Source organism: Mus caroli, chromosome 1 (genome assembly GCF_900094665.2).
Source record: "Mus caroli chromosome 1, CAROLI_EIJ_v1.1, whole genome shotgun sequence".
In the NCBI taxonomy this organism is placed as follows: domain Eukaryota; kingdom Metazoa; phylum Chordata; class Mammalia; order Rodentia; family Muridae; genus Mus; species Mus caroli.
In genome coordinates, this window is record NC_034570.1 from 140,464,305 (window position 1) to 140,474,971 (window position 10,667).

Sequence of the window (10,667 nt, forward strand, 5' to 3'; positions counted from 1 at the left end):
CTCTCTCTCTCTCTCTCTCTCTCTCTCTCTCTCTCTGTGTGTGTGTGTGTGTGTGTGTGTGTGTGTGTGTATTGCTTGAGGATGGATTCATAAGCACCAAGACTGTTGAGTCTTGCATTCTTTTGGATGGCATGTACATTCAAGGTACACTCAGAACTAATGAAATGTTATCATTTGTGTACATGCTTAGGTGTCTCGGATGTGTATGAACAGAATACATCCTACAGAACACAGTCCAGTGTATAATGTAACTCTATGTTCATATGACATTGAAGTGCCATGCCCCTGCCACTGTGCTTCTCTCACTAGTGGGACTTCCAAGTTCTTGATTTCACTGATTGTACACAGGGAAATATCAATGTATATAAAATTATAAAGCTGACAATAAATTTTGTTTTTATATTTTCGAAATGATCTTTTAATTTTGTCATTTTCATCTTGTACATAAGTCACCACCAATACAGTATGATAACCAAAGGTTTCATAGGTGCAAACACTGCAGTTTAAAGCTGCAGATGCAAAGACTCTTACAGCTACTATCTTTTAATAGCAAATCCTAGCTCTATCTTTTTGTACATGACACTGTGAACATTCTATACACACAATTATGTTCTTAACACAATAGGATGAACCGTGGACTTCAGAAAATTAGGAAATGAGGTATTTAAATATCTCTCAAGCATGGTTGTGGTGGCAACAGCTTTTAATCTCAGAACTTGGAGAGAAACAAGTGGATCTCTATGAATTTGAGACACAGCCTGTACTTCATCAGGAGATCCAAGACAGTCAAGGCCACATAATGAGAGCCTGTTCCAAAACAAAGCAAAAATCTATTTATAGATATAATACATAGATTTTGTAAGTGTATGTGATGTGCACTACTTTAGACCAGCACATGATTTTACAACCAACCTTCTACTTGAACCACATTGTATAAAGTTGGTAAAATTATCTTTGTTTTCTTCTCCATGTACAAACCCAAAGGCAGACAAAACTGTCTCCCTGATAACAGAATCCTGGATCAAGCATGTTTGGGTACGTAAGACTCCAAGCCAAATATTTGTTCATAGTTCCAATAAAGGTCAGGCAATGTCATTACCCCTAATGAATGAGTTAAGCTTTCTTAAAGTTTCTGTGTTCCTCCTCCTCATACCCTTCATACCTCATCATCCCAAAAGAAATTCTACTGACGTAGTCAGCTGGCAGTTTGCAGCCTCAACAGGGAAGGGTAGTTTGTACTGACCACTGCTGCACTTTGCTTCAAATATCATCTGGCTCGAGAATTTTATCCCATAAAGGCCATGCTTACTATGCTTCTAGGTTCTATCATCCTCCAGGTTGGTACTTCTATCACTGACACTTCTGCCTTCGGCTGGTGATACAACTTCTCTTTGTTTTTAAACTGGAGGTTTGAAATTCTCTACTGCCTCATCATGGTCCTCACATGGATTCACTGCTTGGCTACAAAGCAAATGGTTTGGTTCTATAACACAGCAATGTTAAAAATGCTCACAAGACAACCTTGTGCTCTCAGATCTCCACATTATCCCCAGCTGATCATTTCCTATAGTGGAGAAGAGAACAGTTGTCTCCAGTGGATCATTTCTTACATTGGAGAAGATGACATTTTCCTTGAATTGATCACTTCTTAACTGGAGACAATAACATTCTGGGGGAAATCTTCTTTCTCTCCCATGCCTAGTGTTAACAGGTCCACACCAACTTTCTTACCCAACACTGCCAGCAAGCCTTTATAACAAGAATGTTGACATTCCTCAAAGGGTTTGTTTATATTCTAAGGCTAAAAATGCAGCCTCAACATTTCTGGTCATCTTCATGGAAGCTTAAGACCATATGCTGAACTGGTAATGCTGTCTAGTTAAGTTATCCCTGCCCATTAAATAGAGAACCCATTCACCCTGACATGCTTCTAACTTATACTCATACAACTATGTGGCTCTGTGCTAGATTTATCAAACTCTTAGAGGTTCTATGCTGGTGAATCAAAATATATTTTTCACTCATTTATATTTCCTAATGAATAAACTCCACACACCTTTGTCTATCTTTCAGCGTATGAGCCTTTTCTAATTTATCTCCATTTCCTGATAATAAGATTTCTGCACCATTCAGTGGCCCACACAGAACTTTTTCTATGAAGGAGATATACTGCATGCGTCTGTAAAATATTGTTGTCAGGGAGTTGTTTGGTTTGGGTTCTACTAGTACAGAGATTAATTCCTAATGTCAACATATTCTTTTAGTGTTTTCTGCCTTAGGCTGCAAACTTTTCAACTTGACAGTATTCTGGGTTTGGCTGTGGTGATGGTGAAGGTAGTGCTGGTGCTGATGCTGGGAGTGTTGAAGGTGGTGGTCCTGGTGTGGTGACGGTCATGATGTGGTGATGCTGGTGTTGGTGATGGTGATGGTGGGGATGCTGGTGCTGGTGATGTTGCTGGTGCTAGTTAGTGCTGGTGTTGTTGGTAGTGCTGGTGGTGGTGCTGGTGGTAGTGGTGTTTTACCTTATTTCAAAATTGTAGTTTTGTCTTCTTTTCAAACAAATTGACCTACCTGTACCCTTACTGGTAATTCAAATCTTTTCAAATCTTGTTGGATTAAAAAGAACATGTGCTATCAGAAAATACAATCTGCATAAAAAGTAGAAAAGACCAATTAGGTAATGATCCACTTTACATGATATTACACTAATTAATGTGCATGAATGTTTTCAGACTGTTATTTCTAATTTATATATTGAATTTGACTTATAGGGAAAAGTATACATCTGCTATGATGTTTTATCAATATTTTGTCAAATAAATAAAATAATTCATTCTAGTTGTCGCATTTCATATAGATACAACATGTTCTTTGGAAGACACAGAAGTAAAAAAGTAAAAAGAAAAGAAAAGAGATGTTACGATAAAAGAGTGCATATATTTCTAAATAAGAAAGAGTGGTCTATTTCATAGTTTTGCTTTGCTCAGAATATCAAGTAGTCATGGGACATTATTCACTCTCATTTCACATGTGCATTGTCCAACCACTATAACACCAGTGAAAACAATTGTCTAATATCTAAATGCCTTTTCTACTTCAACACATTGGAACATCCTATCTTTGAAAAACTCAGAAGCCAAAGGTAAGTCTGAATATCTAACCTCAATTAGCTACAAAACTAAAAAATGAAAAGGTAGAAGGGTGTGGGAGTCATATCCCAGAGGTAAGTACCACTGAGCAAAGCTGCCTATGATCTAAAGTCTTGGTCTAGTTCAGTCAACATTCAAAGCTTTCCTGGTAGTGTTTTTCTAAAGATTTGAAGCTAACTAAAATCTTTTAATATTTTGGAACTGGGAAACTGATTGTATAGTTAGCTATTGAAAGGGGAAAATATTAGAAAAAGAAACTCAAACTCAGAAATAAATCCATGTATCTATCACTAATTGATTCCTAAGAAACACATCAAAAGCACACCATGCATAAAAGACAGTTTCTTCAATACATGATTTTAGGAAGATCTATATTTATATTTAGAAAAAGTATACTTCTATCACTCAACAAATACAAAAACCAACTCAAAATAGATCAAAGATATAAACCTGAGGCCTCAAACTACAAAACTGCTCAAGGAAAGCATGGGGGAAACATTGAAACACATCAATATCAGTAATGATTCTGTAGATAAGACCCCAAAAGGACAGCAAACAAAGGCAAAAAAGAAATAGACCAATAGATTATATTAGTTATGAGAGTTCCATACAACAATAGAAAGAATCAAGAGGAAGAAGAGACAACTAAAAATACTAAACTTTGAAGAATATCATTCTAATAGATTGCCTGTGTCCAACCCTTGACAAAAATCACTTCATAACTAGAAACATGTTTATATGTCCTTTCTCCTTTTAACTTTAAACTCTGAGCTTAATCTTCTGTCCTATTATCATAGGTAGGTTTGGTATTTGTACATGAATTGTATGGAAGAATGAAACTAAGTTTAATGATGAAAATTACCACAATTGTATTGGAAAGAGCAGTCCAGAGAATAAAAGGGGGTGGCCTTTGAGCCCACAACTATACAACTGAGCTACTCTGTAAAGACTCCTTTGTTTTCAAGGAAAAACCAAAGATGGTGGAGGTAAAGAGGAGGGAGAGGAGTGTGAGGACTCAGTGTGGTAGTAAAGTTCTAATAGTGTCAACTTCTGAAAGAGATGTTAATGGAAAACATCTAGAATCCTATTGTATTGGCAATTCTAGATTGTTCATATGAAAAATCGTAACTGGGGAAACTTCCAAAACATTTACTCATTTTCAGCTCTTTCCAAACAAAGAAGATTTCACATTCCCTTTCCTATTTAAATTTAAATTCCCTAATTTTATTCAGTATCAAAACCAGACATCCCTCCAAAGTCCCATTTGTTTCTAGGTTCTATTCTTCCATGAAACTTAGAAAACTAAAACAAATATCTTTAAATTCTCCCATAAGAAATCGATGTCAAAAGCCTATTACTTGGAATTTATGATTAAAATGTAGTAGTACAGAGAATGGAGGAGCTAGAGAAAGTACCCAAGGAGCTAAAGGGATCTGCAACCCTATAGTTGCAACAACATTATGAACTAAACAGTACCCTGGAGCTCTTGACTCTAGCTGCATATGTATCAAAAGATGGCCTAGTCGGCCATCACTGGAAAGAGAGGCCCATTGGACTTGCAAACTTTATATGCCCCAGTACAGGGGAATGCCAGGGCCAAAATGTGGGAGTGGGTGGGTAGGGGAGTGGGGGGGAGGGTATGAGGGACTTTAGGGATAGCAAAATGTAAATGAGGAACATACCTAATAAAAAATGTAGTAGTACAGCTAGCATGAAAAGGGGCTTCACAGTGACTTTGACAATATTACTCAGGGGTCCTTCATAATGAGAAGAGTCTCTTGTTTGATGTCTCACAGAGATAACACATCACAAGGAGCACAAACACATCATATCATCTTGTCATGTTAATAGCTTGTCTTTCTTATAAAATACAACATTGCATTTCATTCTCATTATTTTGGATAAAGTTTTCCAGTTATGCAGATACATCCAAACAGTTGCTCTGGCCTTTGAAATTCTTGGAAAAGAATAGATGACAGGAATTTTTTTTCCCTTTCAAATGACCACTTCTGGTTTCCATACTTCAAGTTGCCTGAAAGATCAGTTTTTTCTAACAGAGGCTGATAGAGTGGGTACTAACACTTTCTACATTTGTTCAGTAGGAAGAAATAGTGACTCTTGTTGGAACCATTCTTTATTTGTGGAGATCCGTGAGAGCCAATTCAGAGTTCATAGAGAAAGCCCTTGCCTGGTATCACAATGATGAGTCAAGAAATGGTGGGATTGGAGCCATAGGTAACCCCCTAAAGAATAAGGCATTTTTCTCTTCATATCTTTTACAAATATCAAGTGTGTAACCTACAAAATCTGTTAAGAATAGGTAATAGAATTAGATATGAACTAAATTCCATGTTTACCAGCTGGAAGCTGTGAGACCTGGATCCCTATTTCTTCATTCATGTTATAAAGGTAAAAATACATTCTGAAATAGTCTTCTGGACAGAGAAAAAGAAAAAAAAAGGAATTTAATGAGCCCATTACTTCTTCCTTAATATAGTCAGCTTACACAAGACCATCAGGACATACAAAACCGTTCAACTGCTTCCAATGTCAAGAAGTCTAATTCAAGAATTCAAAAAGGTGATGTGTCTTTGCTAGGAGGTGAAGAATGCATATAGCAAAGGAGAATGTCAGCACACAGAGCCGTATTCCTAACAGTGTCACTGAGCCCACCCAGGTTACCATGGTCACTTGCAAGGAAACCAGACACAGAATCTTATCTTTTTTCTATGTTTTCCTGCATGCTTTGACCAGACCTCTGGAAAAGTATGATAAGACAGAGTGGAGAGCACAAGAACTGAAGCTGAAGGACAGCATAGTACATTGTGTTAACATAACAATAATACAGAAAAATAAATCATAGTTTCCATAGTCCTCATGAGAGCAAAGCCTTTAAGAAAATAGTCAAGGCAGTACCCTGGAGAAGCTCTGGCTTTGTTCTAGCTTCAAGTGTGTTAGGAAAGAATAGACCAGGGGACTCCCTCTTTGTTAGCTTCAAACAGCCTTCTAATCCATCCAGTCACAGCTCTGGGATCATCTTCCTCACCATAGGCTCTATGGACCAGCCAGCACCAGCTTTTTTTAGTTAGCTCCATACTACTGATTAGTCATGACATGGAATGTTCTGGTATTGAAGGGGAAGCCTCCCTCAACTGCCTTTCAACTTAGACCCACTGGCTTCCTACAGTAACTCTACTGTTTGGGGCCACTATTTTGACAGGGTGATATAGCTCTGCAAGATGTAGGCCACTTCTATGAATTGGCCAAAAAGCATGAAAGCATCCTTGGATCTTCTCAAGTTCCAGTATGAGCACAGGGGCCATCTGCTCTTCCAGGATGATTGGAAGTCATCTAAAGATGAGTGTGGTAAAACCCAGGAGGCTGTAGATACTGTCATGGCCCTGGAGAAGAACCTGAACCAGACCTTCTTGGATCTTCATGCTTGGAATTCTGTCCTCACAGACCCACAGCTCTGTGACTTCCTTGAAAACCATTTTCTTGTTAAGGAGGAAAAACTCATCCATAAGATGGTGGATGATCACATAACCAAGCTCTACAGAATACCCAGACCACAAGCCTTCTCTGCTCTGGACCAGCTAGTCTCCGATGTCATCTCAAAACTGACCAGTCACTAGAAAGCTTTGCAACCACCCAGAAGTCTCTCCCAAGCTTTGGACAAGGTTAAAATAAAGCTTTTTGAAGTACACAGACAGACATATGTATAGATAGATAGAAATGGTAGGAAATGGAGGAAAAATTTAAAAAGACATGTAAAAAACATAAACTTCAAATGAAGTATTGAGAGATGCAGAAGTTATTTTGCCACAAAATGAACAATGTAGATGATAATTTCTAAATGNATTGTGTGTTTATAGATTTGTACATTTGTNCAANTATCTGTAGATGCCAGAANTGGCTATGGATGCCTTACAGCTAGTGTTATAGGAGGTTGTAAGTCATTTGATGTGGATATTGGGAACAAACCCACTCTATAAAAGCAGCAAGTGCTCTTGGTTACGGAGCCATCTCTCCATCCCTACAAGTGATTATACTTCCAAAAGACAGGAAATAAATATAAGTACCCCAGGGTGTATGTTAAAACCAATGATAGCATCTATTTAATTTTTTAAAAAATTAAAATCACAACAATGACTGACATGGCATGATAACCCTGGGGCAGTAGTAGTGAGTTTCCTTTGGTGATAACCAAAGCTGTCTAATTGACCTTAAGGCCCATTCAACAAGTGGAAAGTCATGTCTGGTACTGAGGGTCAAGGCATGATTTCTTTCTTTCTCTTTTTATTTTTATTTTTTTTGGAGATTTTATTATAATTACATTCTTACCCCCACCCCTTCCCCATTTCCCCTCCAAACTCCACTGAACAACATTTTTTCTCTCTTTCAAATTTATGGACTTCTTAAATTTAATTTTTTGTGCTATGTAATATATATATTAAGGCTAATGAAGCCATGGATCTTGGAACCAAACCTATAACTACCACCTCTTTGCAAAAAAAAAACCAAAAAAAAAAAAAAGCCAACATCAATCAATCAAACAAACAAACAAACAAACAAGCAAAACCCCATAAAAGTTTGTCCTTAAACCTACAGATAAATTTAACCCTTAAAATTTATCAAGGAAACTTCTCTTTGCAACAGATGGAAAACATCCCTAAAACTGCAACTAGTCAAAATNTGAAACTGGGAAGCCCAGTCTCAATGGATAAATCTACAACACAACTCCAGCATCTTAGGCTCAGGCATCATTGCAGAAGTGGGGGTGCAGAGTTGTAAGAGTTTCCTGTGAGATTTCATCTCCTAGAATGACAGAAGCTACACCCTTAATGTCTCACCCATGGAGNTGCCAAATAGGAGCTGAACAAGAAGAACAACAACCAGAACACTGAAGTGGAAGGGAAAAAGCCCATGAGTGCTGAACTCTACACAAAAACTGCAGGTAGCTAAGAAATGCTTCAATCTGGAAGAATAGTTTTCCTCAAGAAAGAGCACACCAATTGGTTGTCCAATACCAAATCTGTCAGTCCTAAAATCATACATACAAATAACATTTCAAGACTGAGCAGGTTTTATTTATGTATTTAATCAAATGACACGCCATAAATTTGAAAGAGACTACGCCGGGGCCTAGCAAACACATACGTGGATGCTCACAGTCAGCTATTGGATGGATCACAGGGTCCCCAATGGAGGAGCTAGAGAAAATACCCAAGGAGCTAAAGGGATCTGCAACCCTATAGGTGCAACAACATTATGAACTAAACAGTACCCCAGAGCTCTTGATTCTAGCTGCATATGTATCAAAAGATGGCCTAGTCGNCCATCACTGGAAAGAGAGGCCCATTGGACTTGCAAACTTTATATGCCCCAGTACAGGGGAACGCCAGGGCCAAAAGGTGGGAGTGGGTGGGGAGGGGGGGTGGGGAGGAAGGTATAGGGGACTTTTGGGATAGCATTGGAAATGTAAATGGGGAAAATACCTAATAAAAAATTAAAAGCTACTGAATAAAATGTTGGCATCCAAAAAAAAATTTTTTTGAAAGAGCAAGAAGGAGTACATGGGAGGGATTGGCGGGATGAAAGAGGAGGAAGAAATGTGATAAAATTATAATCTAAAAACGAAAAGAAAAAATGAAACTTTATTTCACAAAGTATACTAATCGATATAATAGGAATAAAACAAACTGATAAATGGAGTCCACTCGTGGAGGCCAGCCCTTTCAAACATCAACAATCCTTCATGAGTCATCGAATCTCTTGTGGGAAGAGGTCTTGATCCCTGCCTTGTTCACAAGTTCTTGTGAAGCAGAAATTAAAGTCCTCTGTAAGTAAAGTGTCTCTGTGAATCCCAAAGTGCTCGAAAGGGACTCGGAGTCATCAAGACCACACCCATCCAATATGGAACCCTGAAGGCTTCATCCTTTTCTTTTGCGTCTTTACTGAAGTGTTCTGAAGAAGAAAGGGTTAATGGTTCACTTTTCAGCACTACAGGTTATCCATTCTATCTAGGAGTGAACGGAGTCAATTGCTTCTGGAATCAGTGCAAAGCAAGCTGTAGAGGGAAAATGTAAGCTCTCAGTTGGCCTCATGAGTACCCAGGGAAATTCAATTTCAGCCAGCGAGAGCAGCTGTGGAATAAGCAGGCCCATCAGGATTTCCTGATTGTTCAGGATGCAGCCTCTCCGCTGAAGATGGTTGAGGAAATTACATTTTTCTGTGACCTTGCACCTTTCATTTTCTCTCACAGCTCTTTTCCTCAACGTGTACTAGGACCCTGCCGTGTTTAGCTGTTTAAGCTTGGGCCATTTGGGACTTATAAACACATACTGCTAATTAAATTCCCTTGCTTAATTTTCCTCAGCTGGCCAAGAAACATACAAATGTCAATACATTTTAAATCTTAATTTATGGGCATGAAGGTTTTATGCAACCATCTTAACATTACCAGAAAATATTTTAAATTGTTATAACTATAACGTGTAGGGAGAATAATAGAGTACTTGAGGACACACAGCATTTTTCTCTCTAATATAGCTTTCCACTGGTATAATTGGAGGATGGGTGTCTGTGGAAAACATGTAAGGGTGATATTGTACTTTTTAATCATCTAGGATCCCCAGCAAGAATGTCAGATATTTGAGATGCTGGGACAGGCCTTTTGATAAGGGACTTTGACTAGTTTAAACATAAAATCATGGGTTTGGGTTCTTTTTCTTTTCTTTTCTTTTCTTTTTTCTTTCTTTCTCTCTCTCTCTTTTTTTTTTTTTTTTTTTTTTTTTTAAAAAACCCCCATAAAAATCACACTTGGGGAAATTCTAAATTTGCATCTCATGCAGATCAGAACTGGTGATACTTCACGCCACTCCGAATAATGATCTTGGAGTTTCTATTTAAATGAAGAACGAACGCGGAAGCTGTGCTCAAAATCCCATCACAAATTTCACTACTCATTTTGCAGAAACAACTAATTCATCATTTTAGTCTCACTTCCCAGGAGCTTTTTTTTTTTCTGATGCATACTTGGTGAGGGGTGGGGAGGATCTGGCATAAAGGGTATAGTGGGGGGAACAGCTGTGTCTTTAATTTGGAACACTGAAGCTTTGGTGAGTTATATTCTCAACAGTGAGACAAAGGTTGTGTTTTAAAACAGACAGGAGCTTTCTGCATCTGAACACTCATTGACACAGTTTTGTGTGACCTTATACAAAATGTTGCCTTGTTTTTATACTAGATTTCAGTGTGTAAACACGGTTGATAATATCTGCCTTACCAGTGTAGGTCGATGGTGGAGATAATATCAAAGGGAAAAGATGTATTTAAATGTTCTTTGGAAAATGCAAAACAATGTCAAGTATGAAGTATGATTAAGGTATAAATTTCAAATGCATACCAGCTGGGACCTTGTAGAGAGGGTCAGAAACTAGGAACAACTGGCAATTTTCCCAGTCAGTATGTAATTGCTGCTCCATTTCCAGCCTGGGCTTTCTCTTAACCCCTTGA

At 38.1% G+C, this 10,667-nt stretch overlaps 1 pseudogene; it reads left to right on the forward strand.

Annotated features, from left to right (window-relative positions):
- Positions 1-2,404: 2,404 nt before the first annotated feature.
- LOC110296214 lies at positions 2,405-6,784 on the forward strand (annotated as a pseudogene).
- The last annotated feature ends 3,883 nt before the right edge of the window (positions 6,785-10,667 follow it).